Below are 23,414 nucleotides of genomic sequence, written 5' to 3' on the forward strand. Positions count from 1 at the left end.
ATCTCCCCTGCTCTTCTTCAAAATAGTGCCATGGGATCTTTTACGTCCACCTGAGAGGGCAGACGGGACCTCTGTTTAACGTCTCATCCGAAAGACGGCACCTCCGACAGTGCAGCACTCCCTCAGCACTGCACTGGGAGCGTCAGCCTAGCTTTATGTGCTCAAGTCCCTGGAGTGGGGCTGTGAACCCACAATCTTCTGACTCAGAGGCGAGAGTGCGACCCACTGAGCCACAGCTGACACACGATGTCTAATTAATTGTTGATTTTTTCTCCCCCACCCTTCCCTTACTGTGCTGTCTTAAGGTCAAACTAGCATGGAACGAGAGGGCCTGGAAATGAACAGCTGGTCGAGGGTAGCAGGAGAAAGTGCTAATGGTACACAAGAGGCAAATGATGCGAGTCGTTAGCATGGGGCCGTTGGAGGCCTGATTGTGGAGGAAGCTGGGCATCCTGACAGAACACCTGGTATCATAATAAACAAATCTTACACTAATCACTACGGGTGTCAGGTAATGGATGCTCTTACTTACAAGTTATTTCACGCGATAATAGGGTTCAAAGGCATTTATTGGTTTTCACAGCACTTAAGCATAGAATGATAACTCCCATTAATAATTACACTCTCAGACCGGAGAATTCAGTGCATCGCAGGTTTCTAGCTGGAGGGGAATGGTCGGCCAAGACGTGTCCAATTCTGAAGAATCTGCTCTAACACCCTTCTTCAAATATTTATTTACTCTAGTGCAGGCTCATGGGCAGGATTTTCATTGGGCCGTGGAGTCGGGATTGGAGGCGTGTGGGGGGTTAAAATCCCAAAATCAGGGGTCCCGACCCCATCCCGCACCCAACCCGCCTCCATGCCAGTTTCAAAGGAGGCGGGTACCCACCCCGCACTGGGACCTGCCTCCCCGAGGTGGGAAGGGGACTAGTGCCAATTAACTGCCTGTTAACAGGTAGTTAACAGGCAGTTTTTAGCCTAATCCCTCTTTTTAATGCTGAAGCGTGGGATTCCCGACAGCTCCAAACCACGCCAAGTTTGCGAGGCGGGCCGTCGGGTTGAAGGACTTGGAGGGGTCGAGATGTTGGTGTTCAGGTGAGTGATGAGTGCATGAGTGCAGAGGTAAGTGTGTTTGGTGTGTCTAAAGTGTTTAAAGAAGTTTAAATTACCTTTTCTTACCTTTTCAGCCTTCCTTCTTTTAGGTCTCGGGAGTCCCTCATCTCACCGGCACAGAAAGCAGAATGGCCGCGATCTGTCAAAAATTGCAGCATTCAGCTTTATGTTCCGGGGAGATCTCTAAATCATCCTAAGAGGAAGGAATTAACTTAGAATACAGATTATCAGTGTTTGACAGCTTCAAACAGCTGTGAAACGCTGATATTTCATCTGTCAAAAGGTCTTGACAGATGAAATTTCAATCTGTGACGTCACCTGTTGCCGGGTGGCCCTTAATTGGCCTGCTGAGCCCGCTGGGTGAGCTCAACAAGGTCAATCAAGTCAAAATCGCGTGGGTTGGCTGGAACTCGATGGAGGCGGGACTACAACCGCGAAAGTTGTAGTCCCGCCTCCTACCCGACTCCTCAATGAAAATCCAGCCCATAGTGTTTTCACTGCCAGAAGCTAGGCCATATTTCAACAGCTTTCAGAGCTAGATCTAAAGTAGGAAGTAAGAACCATTCTAGTGGCAATATTGAAGTGAACACACCTGAATTTGAAGAACTAGGCATCTGCAGTGACTACGCCACTAGCGGCAACACTAGCAGTCGTGAGAAAGACTTCTGTACAAAACTTTTGATCAACGAGCAGTATATTGATATATGTTTTGACACGGTGGCAGACTGCTCTATCATGAGTAAGGACACATACGAGAGTAAGTTTAATCAAGTACCACCTACAAAGAGTACTGTAGAAAGGGGGTATTTGGTTTTGGGGTTATTGTCTGGCCAGTCAGGCGTATCCGAGCTGCTCCAGGCCCTGTGCGGTTTCGAATCGCTTCCCTTTCTGGTCCTGACCGCCGGACTTATTTCAGTAGCGATATAGACAAAACGAGACTCGTGGTTGGGTGCAAAGAAGACCAACATTTATTAAAAATAAAGAATAAATTGCTATACAGTGAAAATAATTATGAATACAGCACACTTGCACACTTTACTTAACGGGGAGGAGAGAAAATGGACACAGCGAGGTAAAATTGACTAAAAATGACAATTTAACAAAATTCCCCTTTAATTCCCACCCCTTATACCTTTCTAGGTTGCCTTGTAATGGGCGAGAAAATTTATGCTCACCAGTAAATGCCTGCTCCGTGCCCCTGCAGCCTGCCTTGAATTCTTCACCACCCCGAAGTAGAGATACCCCAGTAATTCAAAAGTAACTGTTGGTATTCCACTTCTTTGGGCGGGCTGCTGAGCTGTTCCTCTGGTAAGCAGGGCACTGAAGGCGAGGCGGTAGAGAGAGAGAGAATGGCTTCCTGAGGGGCTATCTTTATACCCCATTTGGGAGCCCTTATCTTCGCGCCCAAATCTGGACGTATCCGGGGTACACAAAAGGGACCGATCTGTCCCCATTGACCGTAATGTGTTTGAATGTATTTCCCATTCGTTTAACTGGTTTGTGCTCAGTTTAAAATGTCCCACTGATTTCTCAAGTGCTGGACAAACAAATCCTTAAGTGTTCAGTAAACAGTCCTTTGTCCTGCGGTTACATTCCAACTGCAACTGATTGACAGCTTCAAGTGCTTAAGCCCTTGAGTCAACACTGTTGAGAGCTTGTAAACAAACAATCCTTTGTTCGATGTTGAACTTCCTAAACCACAGTTGAATGACAGTTTAATTACCTCAAGTACTTCAGCCAGTGATGGGAGATGTTCAGACAGGCTGTCTTTCTCTTTTGCCACGAGGCCTGGCAGCCATCTTTGATGCCCTGGGTTTTTAAGGTACATTCCAACCAGGTTTTCTTTAATCAAATAATCTTCGGGGGCTGTCGAAATTTTCCGAAATTTTGCGAAGCTTACAGTACCATAGAGTTAAAAACTTACTCCAGAGAATTCCGAGAGACATGTGGACAAAAGGAATGTACAGTTCAGCACAATGGCCAGTCAGTAAAGCTGCTTATTATTGTAGCAAGCTACAACAACAAGCCAACCCTCATGGGAAAAGACTGGCTGAGAAAGTTAAAACTAGACTGGAAAAACATCTTCAGTGCAGATGCTTCAAAGAAACAACTCGACACAATGCTGAACAAGTACGAAAGCATGTTCACAGTTATGAGGGCATCACTGGCTATGACGCGCATATCCGCATCAAGTCGAACGTGAAGCCTGCCTATTGTAAGGCAAGGTCGGTCCCCTATGCGATGAACAGTCAGGTGAAGGAAGAGCTAGAGAAACTCAAAGAGAACGGAATGCTAGTAAAAACTGACAAAAGTGAATGGGCTACCCCGATTGTGGTAGTGCCCAAAGCAGACAAAACTGTACGCTTGTGTGGTGACTACAAAGTTACTATCAACCAAGCAGATGACGATGAACAGTACCTGTTACCTACATCACATGGTTTGTATGCAGTACTCTCTGGGCGAAAGGTTTTCTCCAAGCTTATGCTCAGCTGACTGTTGACAAAGAAAGTCAACAGTATCTTACTATCAACTCACACAAGGGGCTGTACTCAGACACCAAGCTACCATATGGTGTAAAGTCCTCCTCCAAAATCTTCCAGGCTATGATGCAAGGAGTTCCAAATTGCTTATGCAATCAAGGCGATGTGCTGATTACAACGAGCAGCGAGGAAGAAAATCTAGAAGTGTTAGATTTAGTGCTTCAAAGGTTGAATGCCCACAATGTCAAATTGAAAAGGAGCAAATGTGCTTTTGTGCAGCCCGAGGTTGTGTACCTTGGTCTGAAAGTTGATTCAAATGACTTGCAACCAATGAAGGAAAAGTTTGATGCTGTCATCAATGGTCCAAAGCCACAGAACGTGTCTGAGTTAAGATCTTTCCTTGGAATGGTCCAGTACTACGCACGTTTCATACCTGAGTTAACAAACATGTTAGCTCCATTGCACGAGCTCCTCAAGAAGGATGTCCAGTGGAAGTGGACAAAAATGCAACAGGAAGCTTACGACGCTTGTAAGAGAAGCCTCTCTAGCGATGTTCTACTTGTGCACTGCAACACAGAGCGTGAGCTTAAGTTAGTGTGTGATGCTTCCAGTTACGGTGTGGGAGCTGACATAAGCCATGTAATGGATGATGGCCAAGAGAAACCAATCACGTTCGCATTGCGAACCCTCACAAAGAGCGAAAGAAACTACACGCAAATTGAAAAGGAAGCATCCGCCATAGTGTTTGGAATCAAGAAATTCCAACAGTTCCTGATCGGCAAAAAGTTTACCCTGATAACCGATCAGAAACCGTTCCCAGCAATATTGGGGACCAAATCCGCCATCCCTGCAATGGCCACATCAAAAATGCAACGTTGGGCAGTGTTGTTGTCACAATATGACTACATGATTGAATATCGCACTTCAAAGCAAAACGCAATCGCAGATGCCTTGTCCAGGTGTCACATGAAGACTCGTGTGTTGGGAGTGAAGGTGAGATTTTCACGCTAGGTGCAGTTGACAGACTTTCCCGTGAATGCAACTGAGATTGCAGATGAGACGCAAAAGGACTCAGTACTGAAAAGAGTGTACGAAAACACCTTGAATGGATGGACTGGTCAGTGTCTGGACACAGAGTTGAAACCATTCCATAACCGTTGTACTGAGTTGTCTTGTGAGCAAGGTTGTATCAAGTGGGGAAACAGAGTGGTGGTACCTAATTCATTGCGAGATAGAATTCTGGCCAAACTTCATACTGAATATCCAGGGATCGTCAGTATGAAATCAATTGCCAGGTGTTTTGTTGACTGGCCTGGATTGGACAGTGATCTTGAATCATTTGTCAGCAAATGCAGCGTTTGCCAAAATTGCAGAAACAAACCAGCCAAAACTCCACTACAATCCTGGTCATGGCCAAGTAGACCTTTTCAGAGAGTACATGTAGACTTCTGTGAGAAAGCAGATGATTATGTCCTGGTACTTGTAGATAGTCACTCCAAGTGGATTGAAGTGAAACACATGGGGGGAAAATTGGGCATTGCCCATTTTGGGACGCTAATTTTAGTACCCTGAAAAGTTAGCACCCCTACCCTGTAAATTCAGCATTAGCGCCCCAAGAATGAGGTGGGGCACTACTGGAAGTGCTCCACCTCCTTCTTGGGGTGCTACTACTCAATGTTGCAGTGCTACGTGCAGCAGCACCATGCGTGGCGGCACGTGGCGCTGCGTCATTGCAGGTTTCCTTCCCCGATTAAAGGAGAGGGGCCTAGCGCTGCGCGCACCGGGGCCCTGCTGGACCACCAGGGAGCGGGGATGCCGTGAAAACAGCTCGGCACTCAAGAGGAGTGAGCGATCGCGGCCGGCACCCTGCATACAAATGTGAAAGGTGGGCAGGTGCTGGCAGTCGACCAAAATAAAAATGGCCGCCTGACACTTGCCCTTTAAGTTAGCGCCGCCGCCGCTGCCTAACCGCCCCTCTGATCCTGTCGCACATATCATCCGGCAACAGGTCAGGGGGCGCAAGGGAAGTTTGTGGCCGGGTCGCAAACGGGGCGCTGCGCACGGCGATGACATCATCATCGCCGGTGCAGTGGAGCGGGGCACTACCGGCTACCGCCGCCGCTAACCTCACGTTGAATTTTGCGGGAAGTGTTAGCGGCGCCACGCCCGGGCGCTAGGGCATTTGCGCCCTGTTAGCGCCCCCCAGGGACGCTAATGAGAGGCACAAAGCAACCCAATTTCTAGCCCATGAGTTCAAATACTACGGAGACACACACAGACAGAGACACATGCACACGGAGACACACACACACAAAGACACACGCACATGGAGACACATGCACACGGAGACACACACGGAGACACACGCACATGGAGACACACGCACACGCAGACACACACACACAAAGACACACGCACATGGAGACACACGCACACGGAGACACACGCACACGCAGACACACGCACACGCAGACACACACACACAAAGACACACGCACATGGAGACACACGCACACGGAGACACACACGGAGACACACGCACATGGAGACACACGCACACGGAGACACACACGGAGACACACGCACATGGAGACACACGCACACGGAGACACACGCACATGGAGACACACGCACACGGAGACACACACGGAGACACACGCACATGGAGACACACGCACACGCAGACACACGCACACGCAGACACACACACACAAAGACACACGCACATGGAGACACATGCACACGGAGACACACACGGAGACACACGCACATGGAGACACATGCACACGGAGACACACACGGAGACACACGCACATGGAGACATGCACACGGAGACACACACACACAAAGACACACGCACATGGAGACACATGCACACGGAGACACACACGGAGACACACGCACATGGAGACACGCACACGGAGACACACACACACGGAGACACACGCACATGGAGACACACGGAGGCACACACACATGGAGACACACGCACACGGAGACACATGCACACGGAGACACACACGCACAGAGACACACACGCACAGAGACACACACACAGACACATGGAGAGACACACACATGAGACACACACACACGGAGACACACGCACACAGAGGCACACACACACGGAGACACACACGCACAGAGACACACATGCACAGAGACACACACAGAGACACGCACAGAGACACACAGAGACACACGGAGACACACACAGAGACACAGACGGAGACACACAGAGACACACGGAGACACACACAGAGACACACACAGAGACACAGGCAGACACATACAGAGACACACAGAGAAACACAGAGACACACACAGAGACCCACGGAGACACACACAGAGACACACAGAGACACACATGGGGCACACACGGAGACACACAGAGACACACGGAGACACACACAGAGACACACAGACACACGGAGACACACACAGAGACACACAGACACACGGAGACACACACGGATACACAGACACACAGACACACACAATTTCTTGAGCAACATAACCTCAGGAAAGAGTCCTCATGTGTAACGTCACTGGGGAAACTTTTGTCTTGTGTGCTTCCAATGTTGACCTTCGCGTGAGCAGCATCTATCGGAAAAACTGACGCCATCCAACAGTTTCAGTGGGTGAAAAGTTGTGGGCAGCACCAGCCCAGTTTTCCAATAGGCACTGATGGTGCACAAGACCAGATATACTCCAATGCCTTCACACAGTCTGATGGTTGACAAGTCTTCAGTCACTGACAGCCAAAAAAGCAATAGCTGAATTGATAAATGTGTTCAGATACTAATTAGATTCTGGTTTTGTATCTTCACAGAACAAGTCACTATGAGTGGTCTGCACTATTCACCAAAGCATCTTTCATTATCCACCCGACACTGATGCTAAACACTGAGATGGACAGTGAATTGGGCAGCACTCTTGCCTCTGAGTCAGAAGGTTGTGGGTTCAAGTCCCACTCCAGGGACTTAAGCACATAATCTTGGCTGACACTCCAGTGCAGTACTGAGGGAGTGCTGCACTGTCGGAGGTGCCGTCTTTCAGATGAGATGTAAAACTGAGGCCCCGTCTGCCCTCTCAGGTGCATGTAAACAATCCAATGGCATTATTTCAAAGAAGAGCAGGGAAGTTATCCCTGGTGTCCTGGCCAATATATATCCTTCGACCAACATCACAAAAACACATTGGCCCAGAAATTCGGGTCGGGGGCTTCCCGCGGGTGCAAGCCTCCGACCTGCACTTACCTAGCGCGCGGCCGTTGAGCTGTGGGCCCGCGTGGGATTCCGATCCTGGGCCTCCTCCAACTGCCGGCACGCAGTGCTTGCGTATCCCAGGGGCGCAGTTAGTTCGAAGCGTCCCCTGGGATCACGTGGGCCATGGAGAGCCAATGGGAGCAGGGAATGCTTCATTCATAAGTTTGACAGGAAGAGCTGTCAAAACTATAAATACAAATCAGCCCCAAAACATCACTAAAACTTCAAATACATTTTTTAAAAATCACATTTTTAAAATAACTATAAATTACATGAAATAACTATTTTAAACAATAATTTAAATTTTTGAAAAAATTAATTACATTTTCTAACAGGGCTAAAATAAACTTACCTTTCTTTAAAGTATTTAAAAAAAATAAACCTGTGGAAAAAATGTTTTAATTTTAATTAATTCACCACTTACCTTGTTAAAAGCAGGCCTTGCGCCTGCTTTTTAAAAGTGTAGCTGCTGGAGACTTACCCTCCCGGAGAGACCTGCAAAAAAACCGTAAGTTCGATGCGCACGCGCTGCCTCTCCGGCGCACGCGTTCCACCTGTCAACCCCTTCTTTCAAGGGAACGGAAGTTCTGGTTTCCCGCGCATGCGCAGTGCATGCACGAAACCGGCACTTTCGTTGGGCCTACGCGTGAGTACCCAGCGCGTACTCACCCGTGGGGACCCGAATTTCTGGGCCAATATCTGGTCTGCATCACATTGCTGTTTACGGGATCTTACTGTGCGCAAATTGGCTGCTGCGTTTCCTACATTACAACAGTGCCCGCATTTCAAAAGTACTTCATTGGCTGCAAAGCGCTTTGTGAGGTCCCGAGATCGTGAAAGGCGCTGTAGAAATGCAAGGCTTTCTTTCTCTTCTTTTAAAGCAGCATCCTAGAGAAATTCGGTTGAAATTTTCATGGGAGTTCTCTGGTGGGAGCTCTTGGCATGTCCTGAGGAAGAGAGCAAAGGGCTAAACATGGCCTTTGACCTTTTATTTCGGGGGGGGTTTGGCCAATGTTCTGCCAAAGTCCCAGCAGGAGATCGGGACATAAGTACACAACATAAGAAATAGGAGCAGGAGTCAGCTGTTCGGCCCCTCAAGCCTGCTCTACCATTCAATAAGATCATGGCTGATCTTCCGACTCAACTCCACTGTCCTGCACTATCCCCATACCCCTTGACTCCCTTACTATCCAAAAATCTATTGATCTTTGTCTTGAATATACCCAATGACTGAGCCTACACAGCCCTCTGGGGTAGAGAATTCCAAAGATGCACCACCCTCTGAGTGAAGAAATTTCTCCTCATCTCAGTCCTAAATGGCCGACCCCTTATTCTGAGACTGTGACCCATAGTTCTAGACTCCCCAGCCAGGGGAAACAGAGACAAACCCATGGAAATTCAAGGCCATGGTTATTGTCCTTGTTCAATGATGTGGGAGAAGCAGCAGAGAACAAGGTACGTTTGGCAGGGGATCAAAGTGTAGGAGAGGAGCTGGGTGCCGAGGGGCCAACAGGTTGTAGTCAGATGCAAGATGGTGCAGCTCATACATTGTCCATTTAAAGGACACACTAATGAATCAAATGGCTATTTCTTCTCCCATACTTTCTTGTGTTCCTAAGCTATAATTGTGTATAAATATTGCTAAAGACTTTTTAAAAAGACGTGCATTTATATAGCACCTTTCACCACCTCCACAAAGCACTCTACGACTAATCAAGCATTTTTGAAGTGTGGTCATTGTTATAATGTAGGAAATGCGGCAGCCAATTTGCCTACAAACAGCAATGTGATAATGACCAGATAATCTGTTTTTAGTGATGTTGATTGAGGGATAACTATTGGCCCCAAGACACCAGGGATAACTCCCCTGCTCTTCTTCGAAATAGTGCCGTGGGATCTTTCACATCCGCCTGAGAGAGCAGACGGGGCCTCGGTTTAACGTGTTATCTGAAAGACGGCACCTCCGAAAGTGCAGCACTCCCTCGGCACTGCACTGGGAGTGTTAACCTAGATTTTTGCGCTCAAGCCTCTGGAGTGGGACTTGAATCCACAACCTTCTGACTCAGAGGCGAGGGAGTTTCTTGTGCCCCCCCTTACACACAACTTTCCACAGGTTTGGAGGATTCAACACACCAGGAATTGGCAGTATAACCGCTACGGCACTGGTACAGGGAAGAACGGGTAGACTTCAGGTCATGATGTCCATCAGCAATTTCAATTTCACCATGGTTTATGTGGGAAAGGATAATCTGGAGCCACTTCTGCTGCCTTTAGTTCTTCTCTGAAATGTTAGTTGATTGAAAATTACGTCATGGGGAACTGGGTGGGACAGCGAGTTAGACACTGACCTTTCACCCGTGGGACCCTGAGTTCAAATCCAATCCAAACTGTAGAAGTGCATCAGCATAGATATATATATCCACACATATTAGTATAAAATAAGCACACATACTCTGTTATATTAAAATGGAGTCTGGAACGTTCAGCAGGCCAAAATGGCTTCACACAGTACAAAATAAGGGGGAAACAGGCAGGCCCATATTAGGAAGCGGTTTAAGGAAGAGGATGTGACTCCTTTGTAGCTTGCAGGCTAGACAGTTTCATAAACAAGATAAGCTTAGCAGAACAAATTAATGATAGCCGAAGGACATGTACTGTAAACATTCATATGAATGTCCAGAACCAAAGTGAGAGACAAACCGTCTCCATTGTATAAAATTAATTAACTTTATCTAAAGGTATTCCTGCATCATGACTTTTGATTATCTATTGGCTAACCTTATCTTAAGACACCGAGGCTCTGCTGACCCTTTAGTCATCTTCTTGTTGACCTTAAACATTCCTTACTCATCTCTTTTTAATGTTATTAATTGTGTCTCTCAATACTATACCATGTGATAAAAGGTTTTGATCTTTGTGTATAAAAAGAGGTGTTTTTGTCCATGTATTCGGAGAAGTCACGATAGCCTTTGCCTACGTGAAGCTCCCCTTGCTAGCAAGTAATTAAATAAAGTCTGCCTTTGACGATCACTTTGTTTCACAGAGTCTTATTGAACAGTCGAAACTTCGACAGTTTCTTGGAGGTTCCACCGAGATCGCTTGCTGCCTTTTGGTAAGTCACGGACGAGGACACCATACTTTGCTAACGACAAATCCTGAATGGCCATAAGTGAGGTTTTCTCACAGAAAAGGATTTCTCTTTAGATACATAGTAGGTGTAGTCTGTCACTTCCGACGGGAGCACTGCGATCGGTTAAGACTCATGTGTGTTTGGAACTTGAGTTAACTTGTTGTAACCTTTGGCTTCTTTTTGACATTAAAAGGAGGAGGATACTGCCGGTTCGGGTTTCAAAACTATCGGACAAAGGGAGACAACAGAAAGGTCGCGACCAGGTTGAGTTCCGGAATATATGTGAGTGTACTGTGAAGGGATTAGCCTGAAGGATAGACACAGAAAGAAAGATATAAGGGTACCAGAGGGCCTGTGAAGAGACTAGCTCGAAGGATAGGCAGAGAGTGCACAGTGACGTAATCTGTGAAGGGACTACCTAGTAATCCCGAAGGATAGATAGGCAGTTAGAGTAAGGATAAGTATAGAATAAGGATTCAGAAATAAAACACAACTGTTTTGTAAAATAACGCTTATATGCATATGTAAAATTTGTAAAGATTTAAAGGAAAACTGTTAGTGACTGAGTTGATCGACTAGGACAAGGAAGTGCCTGTCTCAAACGCGCAGCCTTAGACCGGTTGTTAAGAGGGGAAATCCCCCACGCGAAGGTCAGGACCCTGAAGTGGGCGGAGAGGCATAAAGGCACTTAGGATCGTGATACTCAGTCATTAGTTGTCAAAAGCTTGTAAAATAAGGCCTCGATCTGTAGAGCGTACCACGCAGATCGAGAAAACTGTCGGATTGTAATTTAGCTTTTGTAGAAAGCCTGCATAACTGTACTTACGTTATTTTATGTCTGAGTTGTTTTGTGTACCTGTTTGGACCTTCAAGTTATTCCTTAGTATTTTCTTGATTGTTATTATTGTATGTTATTGTTCATCGCTGTCAGCACTTTGGTCAGCCTGTAGGGGTCGTAAGAGGGTTGAGGGTAAAACTTGCGACCCAGAACAAGTGCAGCTAGTGGAAATTGAGAACTAACTTGGATGGGAGCTGCACAAAGCAAGGTCCCCGAAAGGGGAACCCCAGCTTTCCATATTTTTCAAAATTGTGGCCGATCATCCACAAATGATTTACCTAAATGGTCTAATTGGACCAAGAATGACAAATACCCATTCCCTATAGACGGAACCTTTAATTTAGACAGAATAACATGTCTAGAGAATTGCCTCGTAACTAGAGACCCGCAGAGAAAAGGAAAAAAAAAGAAGTAAATTGGTCAGCCTTCTCAGATTGGAAAAAGGAAGCAGAGAGGTGACGCGAACGAAGTATAGAAGTTAGTAAACATAATAAAAAAGAGGGATGAGATTAATCAGGAACAGAATAAACAACAAAAAGTTAAACAAATCAGGGTTGGCAGGGTCCACAAAATTTATCCGGAAACAGAAATACCCAAGCCCAGGTTTACACTCGTCCACAGACTAATTGGACAACTAGCAATCCCTGGGGAAATCAAAGTGGCCCAAACGAAGAGTTTGGACAAAATCCAAACTGTTCAGCATGACGTTACTTCGAGCCCACCCCAGACATTGCCCAGGAACAACAGGCTGTGGTACAATTGCCTGCAGTATCATTAAATTCTAAAGAAGAGCCATTTATAAATTTAAATACGAATGGAACACAAGTTCCATTTTTTGGTAGACACTGGAGCAACTAATTCGGTCTTGACTAAACAATATGCAGTAGGAGCAGCTTGTACCAATCAGAGTGTCAAGTGTGTAGGACTTTCAGGAACAACCCAGACTATGGTATGGCCCACTCCATTGGATGTACAGATGAAAGACTTTCATGAACAGCATGCATTCTTATTATCTGAAGACGTTCCCATCAACTTATTAGGAAGAGATTTGTTGTGTAAAATGAAAGCAGTGATATCATGTATGGAAAAAGGACTGAAGGTATATGTTCCAACTGACAGATGTGGGATGTACCCATTGCAGGTCCACAATTCTCCTATTTTGTATTGTTGAACTAATCATGATGACAACCTCAGTAAACAATTACTGATGGCTGTGGGAGCATTGCAGTATGTCACAAGATCAGTATCAGAATACCAGAAGCAGTTTAATTTGGGACATTGGCATGATAAATTGCACTGTATAGCCTATTATGACAAAACGGGAGAAGATCTAGAAGTGGCAATTAATTACAAGCCCTTTCTGCATCAGAAATATTCGCTTAAAATCCGAAGAATTTTAATTGGGCAAGAAGGAATAGCGTCACCAATCTTGTTGACCCAAACAGCATGGGAATTATTCAGGGTAAAAGACTCTAAGCCACACTGTACACTAGCAGCGGCGCATGAATTCAAACCTTCTGATCTAGGACAGATGGTCCTACGCCTATCAAAAGCTGCAGTTCAACAGGAGTGGAGAATAAGTCAGGGTTGGTTCAAGACCTAAGAGCAGTTAACGAGTCTGTTCTCCCTGCCTACCCGGTGGTCCCAAACCCAGCCACCATCCTGACCAGTATACCTCCTAATTCAAGGTATTATATGGTCATTGATCTCTGCTCAGCCTTCTTCAGCATTCCTATTCACCAAGATTCCCAGTTCCTGTTTGCCTTCACGTTCAAAGGAACCCAATACACATGGACCAGGCTGCCACAAGGCTATACAGAAAGCTGAACTCTCTTTTCGCAGTGCCTCAAACATGATTTACAGAACATTGTCTTAACCGATGGGTTAACCCTCATACAGTAAGTAGACGACCTGCTAATTGCATCATCTACCCAAGAGGCATTGTGAATCAGTGACTCAGCTTATCACTAAGCCTCGTATAGACATTGTAGAAACTCCTCTGGACAATAGCGATTTTATATTTTATGTGGATGGATCAGCCCTCAGAGACGAAAAGGGCTCGCCAAAAAGTGCATATGCCATTTCCGATGATTATTCAATTATCCAAGTATGCTGACTACCATCTTTCTTTTCAGCACAACAAGCAGAACTGTTTGCCATTACAAGAGCATATATTTTAGCTACAGGAAAATCAGTGAATATTTATATTGACTCTCGGTATGCATTTGGAGTCACTCATAATTATGGTCAAATTTGGAAACTTAGAGGATTCCTGACTTCATCAGGATCTACAGTTAAAAATGCTGAACAAATTGATAACCTTTTAAAGGCTCTCCAGTGTCCTACAAAAATTGCTGTTATTAAATGCAAAGCATATACAGGCAATCAAGACCAGGCTTCTTTGGGCAATGATAGGGCGGATCGAGCAGCTAAGGCTGCTGCTCTTTCTGATACAGGGTCACAAGTGTCTGCATATGTTCTTAGAAATCAAGATCCAGACAATCCCCCACCCACAATTGATGACGTTTTGGCCTATCAATTACAGGCCAGTCCGGACGAAGTGTTAGCTTGGGTGAATGATTCTTGTTTTAAAACACCTGAAGGAGTATGGGTCTACCATGACGGCCACATGGTGGCTTCCAAGTCAATACTCCCATGGATTGCCTGATGTGTCCACATGTTCACATGCAGGCAAAGGGGGGATGGCAGACTATATCACACAAACTTGGTATTCACCAGGCAGTGACAATTACAAAACAAATTAGTGAACAATGCATTACCTGCCAAACAATGAACCCAGGTAAAACGGAAAAGGTACAGGCTGCCTCCCACCCAAATCCAACAGGACCCTTTGTACATTTACAGATGGATTTTATTGAATTACCGGTATGTTTAGGATTTAAGTATGTATTAGTTATTGTAGATGTGTTTTCACGATGGATTGAAGCCTTTTCATGTAAAAAAAAAATGATGCAGTTACTGTTGCAAAATGTTTGTTAAAAGAAATTGTACCACGATTTGGTATACCTGCACAACTTTCAAGTGACAATGGACTTCTACTGCAGCTATCATCCACAGTCAGCGGGACTGGTAGAAAAATATAATGGTATGCTGAAGAATAAACTTTCTAAACTTTGCAATGAAACTGGACTTAAATGGGTCGAACTATTACCCCTAGCATTGATGATAATGCGAGCAGCAACTAACAGGACAACCGGACTATCGCCACAAGAGATTGTTATGGGACGACCCCTAAGACTGCCATTTTCAGCGTCACTTACGGTTAAGCAAATGGACATCCATAAAATGGATGAGAACATGTTAAACTATTGTATTGCATTAACTAGATGTATTTCCAGCTTTCACCAGCAGGTAAAAGAGGCGCAAACGGAACCAGCGGAAGGAAGGTGCCATAACTTGGAACCAGGAGATAACGTATACGCAAAGGTCTTCAAAAGAAAGAACGGACTACAGCCACGCTTTGAAGGGCCATACCAAGTACTCCTGACAACGAACACAGCTGTTAAAAACAAGGAAAGACCGACCTGGATACACGCATCCCATTGCAAGAAAGCACCAGACGGGGACATTTAAAAAAAAGACTTGAGACGATGAAATTATTGTTTACGCTGTATGTGCTCATTGAGATGGTATACATAAACTGTCAGAGATATATTGAAGAACCCCGAAAGAAACGAGAATTACATGTTAACACTTTTCTGTATATGGCTTACGAGCATGCTAAGGATAGTGGTAGATCTAGTTGCTGGGTCTGTGCCTATATACCCATTCACACCACAGGAGGAATCCCACTAAGATCTATTCCCTTTAATATTTCCGAAACAGCAGAATGGATCATAAGGCGAAATAGTTCAGGCAACCCAGACAGAACCATGGATATGATTCAGTGGAGATCAGCAGGTTATAATCTGACCACCTTCCAGGGATGGTATCAACCCAATTATAACCATACTCGAGCGACACCTTCCTCTCCTTAACTAACACCTCAGGAGTTGGCAGACTGCAAGGGTCGTTATGCCTTAAAAAGGAGGTCAAGGTAGGGAGGAAGGTTGGACAGAGAATAGGAGAGAGTTCCTGCAATCAAACAGTCACGTGGCAACCACCTATTCCTGGTCTGACCAAGCAGGGAACGTTTTTACTAGAATGGACCAAGGTGTTTAATAAAACCAGTAAGTCGCTATAGGCTGGCGATGCTTTCCGCTTATGGAGGGAGATCAGGACAATCCCTTTCGTGAAGAGATGATACGGTTGGACAAAATACGATTTTAACAATTAGGATAGACAAGAGAGGAGAGACGATCTTAGATAAGGTCAGCCATCAATACAGGTATTATCCCGGGGATGGTCAAAACGGAAATGAAGTCGGTATCCTTAGGCCAAAATTTAAATTTGGCACAAGGACCGACAAAAGGGACTGAAAGAATTAATGTGGGCTATATTGTCCTAGGTAGGACAAAATGGGGGAATGTAGAAGTGCATCAGCATAGATATATATATCCACACATATTAGTATAAAATAAGCACACATACTCTGTTATATTAAAATGGAGTCTGGAACGTTCAGCAGGCCAAAATGGCTTCACACAGTACAAAATAAGGGGGAAACAGGCAGGCCCATATTAGGAAGCGGTTTAAGGAAGAGGATGTGACTCCTTTGTAGCTTGCAGGCTAGACAGTTCCATAAACAAGATAAGCTTAGCGGAACAAATTAATGATAACCGAAGGACATGTACTGTAAACATTCATATGAATGTCCAGAACCAAAGTGAGAGACAAACCGTCTCCATTGTATAAAATTAATTAACTTTATCTAAAGGTATTCCTGCATCATGACTTTTGATTATCTATTGGCTAACCTTATCTTAAGACACCGAGGCTCTGCTGACCCTTTAGTCATCTTCTTGTTGACCTTAAACATTCCTTACTCATCTCTTTTTAATGTTATTAATTGTGTCTCTCAATACTATACCATGTGATAAAAGGTTTTGATCTTTGTGTATAAAAAGAGGTGTTTTTGTCCATGTATTCGGAGAAGTCACGATAGCCTTTGCCTACGTGAAGCTCCCCTTGCTAGCAAGTAATTAAATAAAGTCTGCCTTTGACGATCACTTTGTTTCACAGAGTCTTATTGAACAGTCGAAACTTCGACAAAACTGATGTGAGAGGCGCTATAGAAATGCAAGTCCGTCTGTCTTTCTTTCTTTGAGGGAGTCCAAATACTCACCACAATATTAAGATAAATGTTGGACTTAAGAAGCCTCCCCATTCCAATGCTTGGATCTGCAAAGCTGAACCATGAAAAGACTTAAACTCCCTCGCCTCTGAGTCAGAAGGTTGTGGATTCAAGTCCCACTCCAGAGACATGAGCACAAAAATCCAAGTTAACACTCCCAGTGCAGTGCCGAGGGAGTGCTGCACTGTCGGAGGTGCCGTCTTTCAGATAAGACGTTAAACCGAGGCCCCGTCTGCTCTCTCAGGCGGATGTAAAAGATCCCATGGCCACTATTTCGAAGAAGAGCAGAGGAATTTTCCCTAGTGTCCTGGTCATAATTTGTCTCTCAAATCAACATCACTAAAAACAGATTATCTGGTCATTATCACATTGCGGTTTGTGGGCAAATTGGCTGCCGCGTTTCTTACATTATAACAATGACCCACTTCAACTGGTCGTAGAGTGCTTTGTGACTCCTGAGGTGGTGAAAGGTGTTGTATAAATGCACGTCTTTTTTTTAAATCTTTAGCAATATTTATACACAATTATAGCTTAGGAACACAAATGGATGTATTTTTCTCTCCCCCCCCCAATTATTTATTACGTTTCCCAATTTATTTAGGCATCCTGTGCCAGTTGAGGGGCGAGGGGAAGTTTTGCGTTGTGGACTTTTCGATGACCATTACGATATGCTCATCGCCTCGTGACACAGACAAAGTCATTTGCTTCCCTCCTGCCAAGGTAGTAATGATCTGCTGCGGCCCCCATGGTTTCACTAAGTGGACATATTAATAAGTGATGAAATGTATCACCCTGGTGGCTTTCAGATTCAAGTCGCAGATAGCTTCGAAACACAAACCCATGCCTCCCTTAATAAAGCTGTTCTGTGGCACAGTGGCAACTGCAATAAGGAAGTTACCTTGCAACACCTGTTTGACCAGCTGTCGAGGGAGCCGTAGTTCCAAATGAGTGCACAAGACAGACACTCGGCAACAGGATTTACATTTTGGCAGAGAAGCCAACATTTCTGTTCCACGGGCTGAGTTGAGTAATGTCCGCTGGCTGTGAAATCTGAATAATAAAATTGGGACCAGCACAGGTATTCAGGGTACTTGCACAGTTATATATTGTACAAGTGTAGTTCAAATGAATCAGCGAGTGTGCGAAGCTTAATAATGGGTAAACAGCAAGAAGTCTGACTCAACCAGGTGCAATTAGAATCCACTGCTTCGCGCAATTTAAACTGCTCAATTAATCCACAGCTGGAAGCGAGTCAATGACATTGGTATTGCAGTAAAATGAAGCACAAATCTATCGTTAGTGTAACAATCCATCTTTTGGACGGGACGTTAAACCGAGGCCCCCGTCTGCCCTCTCTCAGGTGGACGCAAAAGATCCCACGACCACTGTTTCGAAGAAGAGCAGGGGGGAGTCCTCCCCGGTATCCTGGGGCCAATAGTTATCACTCAACCAGCATCAGTAAAACAGATTATCCGGTCATTATCACACTGCTCTTTGTGCTGTGCGCAAATTGACTGCCGTGCTTTCAACATTACAACAGCGACTACACTTCATAGGTGTCTCGTCGCCTGTAAAGTGCTTTCGGATGCCCCGCGGTGGTGGAAGGTGCTGTAGATTATTCTTCTTTCCTTTCTAAGGTCCAGAACTTAAATAAAGGGAATTACGAGGGTATGAGACGGGAATTGGGTAAGATTGATTGGGTGGTGTTTCTGGGGGGATTGACAGTGGATAGACAATGGCAAGCATTCAAAGATAGAATGGAAGAATTCCAGAACATGTTTATACCGGTTTGGCATAAAAATAAACCTAAAAAGGTGACTCAACCGTGGATAACGAGGGAAATTAGGGACAGCATAAAATCAAAAAAAAGGGCATATCAACTGGCAAAAAAAAGCACCAGACCGGAAGATTGGGGGCAGTACAGGATACAGCAAAAGAGGACAAAGGGATTAATCAGGAAGGGGAAAATAGAATACGAAAGTAAACTTGCAGCAAACATAAAGACAGACTGCAAAAGCTTTTATCGGTATATCAGGAGGAAAAGACTGGTAAAATCCCAAGTCGGTCCCTTGCAGTCCGATTCGGGAGAATATATAATGGAGAATAAGGAAATGGCAGACCAATTAAACTCATACTTTGGTTCTGTATTCACAAAGGAGGACACAAATAACCTCCCAGGAATATCGGCAAACATAGGGACTAATGAGAGGGAGGAGCTGACAGAAATTAGTATCTCTAGGGATATGGTGTTGGGTAAGTTGAGGGGACTGAAGGCCGACAAATCCCCGGGGCCTGATAAACTACATCCTAGGGTACTTAAGGAGGTGGCCCTGGAGATAGCAGATGCTCTAAGGATCATCTTCCGGAACTCCATTGACTCGGGAACAGTACCCGTGGATTGGAGGGTAGCTAATGTTACCCCAATATTTAAAAAGGGGGGTAGAGAGAAAGCAGGGAATTATAGACCAGTAAGCCTTACATCGGTTGTGGGCAAAATGCTAGAGTCCATTATTAAGGATAAAATAGCAGAGCACTTGACAAATGGGGAAAGGATCGGACAGAGTCAACATGGATTTACAAAGGGTAAATCGTGTTTGACTAATCTGCTGGAATTTTTTGAGGAAGTAACTGGTAAAATAGATGGGGGAGAGCCAGTGGATGTGGTGTACCTTGACTTCCAGAAAGCCTTCGATAAGGTCCCACACAAAAGATTATCATGCAAAATTAAGGCTCATGGGATTGGGGGCAAAGTATTAACGTGGATAGAGAACTGGCTGGCGGATAGAAAACAGAGAGTTGGAATAAACGGCTCGTTTTCGGAGTGGCAGGCAGTGACCAGCGGGGTGCCGCAAGGATCTGTCCTGGGACCCCAGCTGTTCACAATATATATAAATGATCTGGATCAGGGAATTGGATGCAATATTTCCAAATTCGCTGACGACACTAAACTAGGAGGAGGGGTGGGCTCTGATGAGGATGTCAGGAGGCTACAGTGCGATTTGGACAGGTTGGGGGAATGGGCGGATACGTGGCAGATGCACTATAATGTGGATAAATGCGAGGTTATCCACTTTGGGGGTAAAAACAGGAGGGTAGATTATTATCTAAATGGCAATAGATTGGGAGATGGGGAAGTGCAGAGGGACCTGGGTGTTCTTGTGCACCAGTCACTGAAGGAGAGCATGCAGGTGCAACAGGCGATTAAGAAGGCAAATGGTATGTTGGCCTTCATATCAAGGGGGTTCGAGTATAGGAATAGGGATACCTTACTACAGCTGTACAAGGTGCTGGTGAGACCGCATCTGGAGTATTGTGTACAGTTTTGGTCGCCCCATCTGCGGAAGGATGTTCTTGCCATGGAAAGAGTGCAACGGCGATTCACCAGGCTGATACCTGGAATGGCGGGAATGACCTACGAAGAGAGATTAAATAGTTTGGGCTTGTACTCACTGGAGTTTAGAAGATTGAGAGGGGATCTCATCGAAGCATATAAAATTATGGCAGGCCTGGACAGGCTGAATTCAGAGAGAATGTTTCCAATGGCCGGGGAGCACAGAACCAGGGGCCACAGTCTAAAAATAGCGGGCAAATCATTTAAAACAGAGATGAGGAAAAATTTCTTCACTCAAAGAGTGGTGAGCCTGTGGAATTCCCTGCCACAGAGGGCTGTGAAGGCTAATTCAATAAATATTTTCAAGAGAGAATTGGATATATTTCTGAAGGCTAAGGGGATTAAGGGTTACGGAGAAAAGGCGGGGACGGGGTACTGAACTGGTAAGATCAGCTATGATCTCAGACGAAGATCAGCCATGATCTCATTGAATGGCGGAGCAGGCTCGAAGGGCCGAATGGCCTACTCCTGTTCCTATCTCTATGTTTCTATGTTTCATTAAAGTTTTGCCAAATCTGCATCTGATGAAGAAATTCCTTTTTCGGAACTTTGAAACTTATAAAATTCTAACAGGACTAGACAGACAAGATGCAGGAAGGGTGTTCTCGATGGCGGGGGAGTCCAGAACCAGGGGTCACAGTCTAAGGATAAGGGGTAAGCCATTTAGGACAGAGATGAGGAGGAATTTCTTCACCCAGAGAGTGGTGAACCTGTGGAATTCTCTACCACAGAAGGCAGTTGAGGCCAATTCATTAAATATATTCAAGAAGGAGTTAAATATATTTCTTAAGGCTAAAGGGATCAAGGGATATGGTGAGAAAGCAGGAACAGGGTACTGAATTTGGATGATCAGCCATGATCTCATTAAATGACGGAACAGGCTCGAGGGGCCGAATGGTCTACTCCTGCTCCTATCTTCTATGTTTCTATGGAAAGCAGTGGGTGTTTACTCTCTATTTTGCTCATGGTCAAGTTTTTAAAAAATATTGCGTGTTAATTGAGGATTTTAACTGGTCCAGTGGATGGCTGCAGTAAAAATGAAGATTTCTTTTTTCATCAATATCAACGGCCTACCTTACAGCGAACACTGTTTAGTGACTTGGAGGACATCCTGATCAGCCTGTTCCTCAGTACCAGCTTCTGCACGAAAGTTTGCAAGGGATGGTTGGACACATTGGTCTGGTGATTTTTATTCATACCAAAGCTGTGGATGTCAATTAAGAGTAGCTCCCATTGGATGATGAGAGTTGATGATTATTTAAGCAAAGGGAGGAAAAATGTGGGGAGAATGATTTATCAGGGAACAGGAATGGATGGAAAACACATACTTTGCAGCAATTTGTAAAAGATCTGCAGCATAATAGTTGAAGTGTTTGGAACACAATAATGATTACATCCACATCTATCTCCCTGTATTCAAAAAAAAATTGCATATGCTGTGACTTCCTGCCCACGTAAACTTATATCCTGTCATCATTTAGTATCATGATCAGCATTTTATAACGGAAAAGCTCTGTCTTAATATGTCAACATCTTATGATGGAAAGACAGTAGGGGGGGGGGTAGTGTTTCCCCTTTCACTACGTGGGCTGCAATCTGGCAGAGCAGATCTCCTGTCCTTTAGAACCCACCCAATTTTCATTTCATACCGGGCAGCTGATCCACTCCACTAGTTTACAGGCAACTCGGTGAGGGTGAAAATGACCCCCATTTATGCCAACATTTTGACAACACTTTAAACAGTGGGAACAGCCTACTTTAGATTTTGCCTTGGCACCATCATCCCTTTTGTCATTTAATCACTCCTGCCCTCCACCCTATCACAGGCCTTCCCTTTGTTCTTTCCCCCCTCCTCCCCCCGCCGCTCCCTCCCCCTTTTATCCCTGGCTCTGCAGTTGCTTAATAACTGTTACATCTCTTCCAGAACGTCTTCCAGTTCTAACGAAAGGTCGTCGACCTGAAACAACAACAACAACTTGTATTTATATAGCGCCTTAACATAGTAAAACGTCCCATGGCATTCCACAGGAGTATTTTAAGACAATAAATTTGACACCGAGCCACATGAGGATAAATTAGGACAGGTGACCAAAAGCTTGGTCAAAGAGGTAGGTTTTAAGGAGCATCTTAAAGGAGGAAAGAGAGGTAGCGAGGCGGAGAGGTTTAGGCAGGGAATTCCAGAGCTTAGGGCCCAGGCAACAGAAGGCACGGCCACCAATGGTTGAGCGATTATAATCAGGGATGCTCAGCTCAAGAAGGTAGAATTAGAGGAGCGCAGATATCTCGGGGGGTTGTGGGGCTGAAGGAGATTACAGAGATAGGAAGGGGCGAGGCCATGGAGGGATTTGAAAACAAGGGTGAGAATTTTGAAATCGAGGCGCTGCTTAACCGGGTGTCAATGTAGGTCAGCGAGCACAGGGGTGATGGGCGAACGGGACTTGGTGCGAAACATTGACACTGTTTCTCTCTCCGCAGAGGCTGACTGACCTGCTGAGTGTTTCCAGCATTTTCTGTTTTTATTTCCGATTTCCAGCATCCGCAGTATTTTGCTTTTGTTTTGGAAAAGCCTCTCTGTCGGCCATAGTGCAGTTAGAGGCCTCCCACCACTGGTGACACTCTCCCGCAAGCTGCTCAGGTCCATCTGTCCTTTTATATCTTTCATGGAATTGTACTTTACATTATTACCGTTTTGCCTGTGTCTGCCACTCTCCCCATTCCAGGTAAATTACTAAATCTTCTCTTTTGCTCATCGCCTTTTCCCTTATCTCCGATCTCTGCTTCCAGGCCCTCCAGCTTCTGTTTTGCATGGGCGAGAAATATTGAACCCTGGTTAGAAAGGACTTTATTAACTCTTTTTATTCGTTCTTGCGATGTCACTGATGCTGGCATGGTCACATTTAATGCCCATCCCTAGTTACCAGAGAAGGTGGTGATGGGCCT

The 23,414-nt window shown here is 45.2% G+C and overlaps 1 long non-coding RNA gene across 1 annotated transcript; it reads left to right on the forward strand.

Moving 5' to 3' along the window:
* The first annotated feature begins 310 nt into the window (after positions 1–310).
* LOC147111447 (uncharacterized) lies at positions 311–16,958 on the forward strand. The gene is made up of 2 exons (XR_015079689.1): positions 311–511; positions 15,189–16,958. It is a non-coding gene; the product is annotated as an uncharacterized LOC147111447 (long non-coding RNA).
* The last annotated feature ends 6,456 nt before the right edge of the window (positions 16,959–23,414 follow it).

Source organism: Somniosus microcephalus, chromosome 10 (genome assembly GCF_052327205.1).
Source record: "Somniosus microcephalus isolate GS21.2 chromosome 10, FLI_Smic_1.0, whole genome shotgun sequence".
NCBI classification, from domain to species: domain Eukaryota; kingdom Metazoa; phylum Chordata; class Chondrichthyes; order Squaliformes; family Somniosidae; genus Somniosus; species Somniosus microcephalus.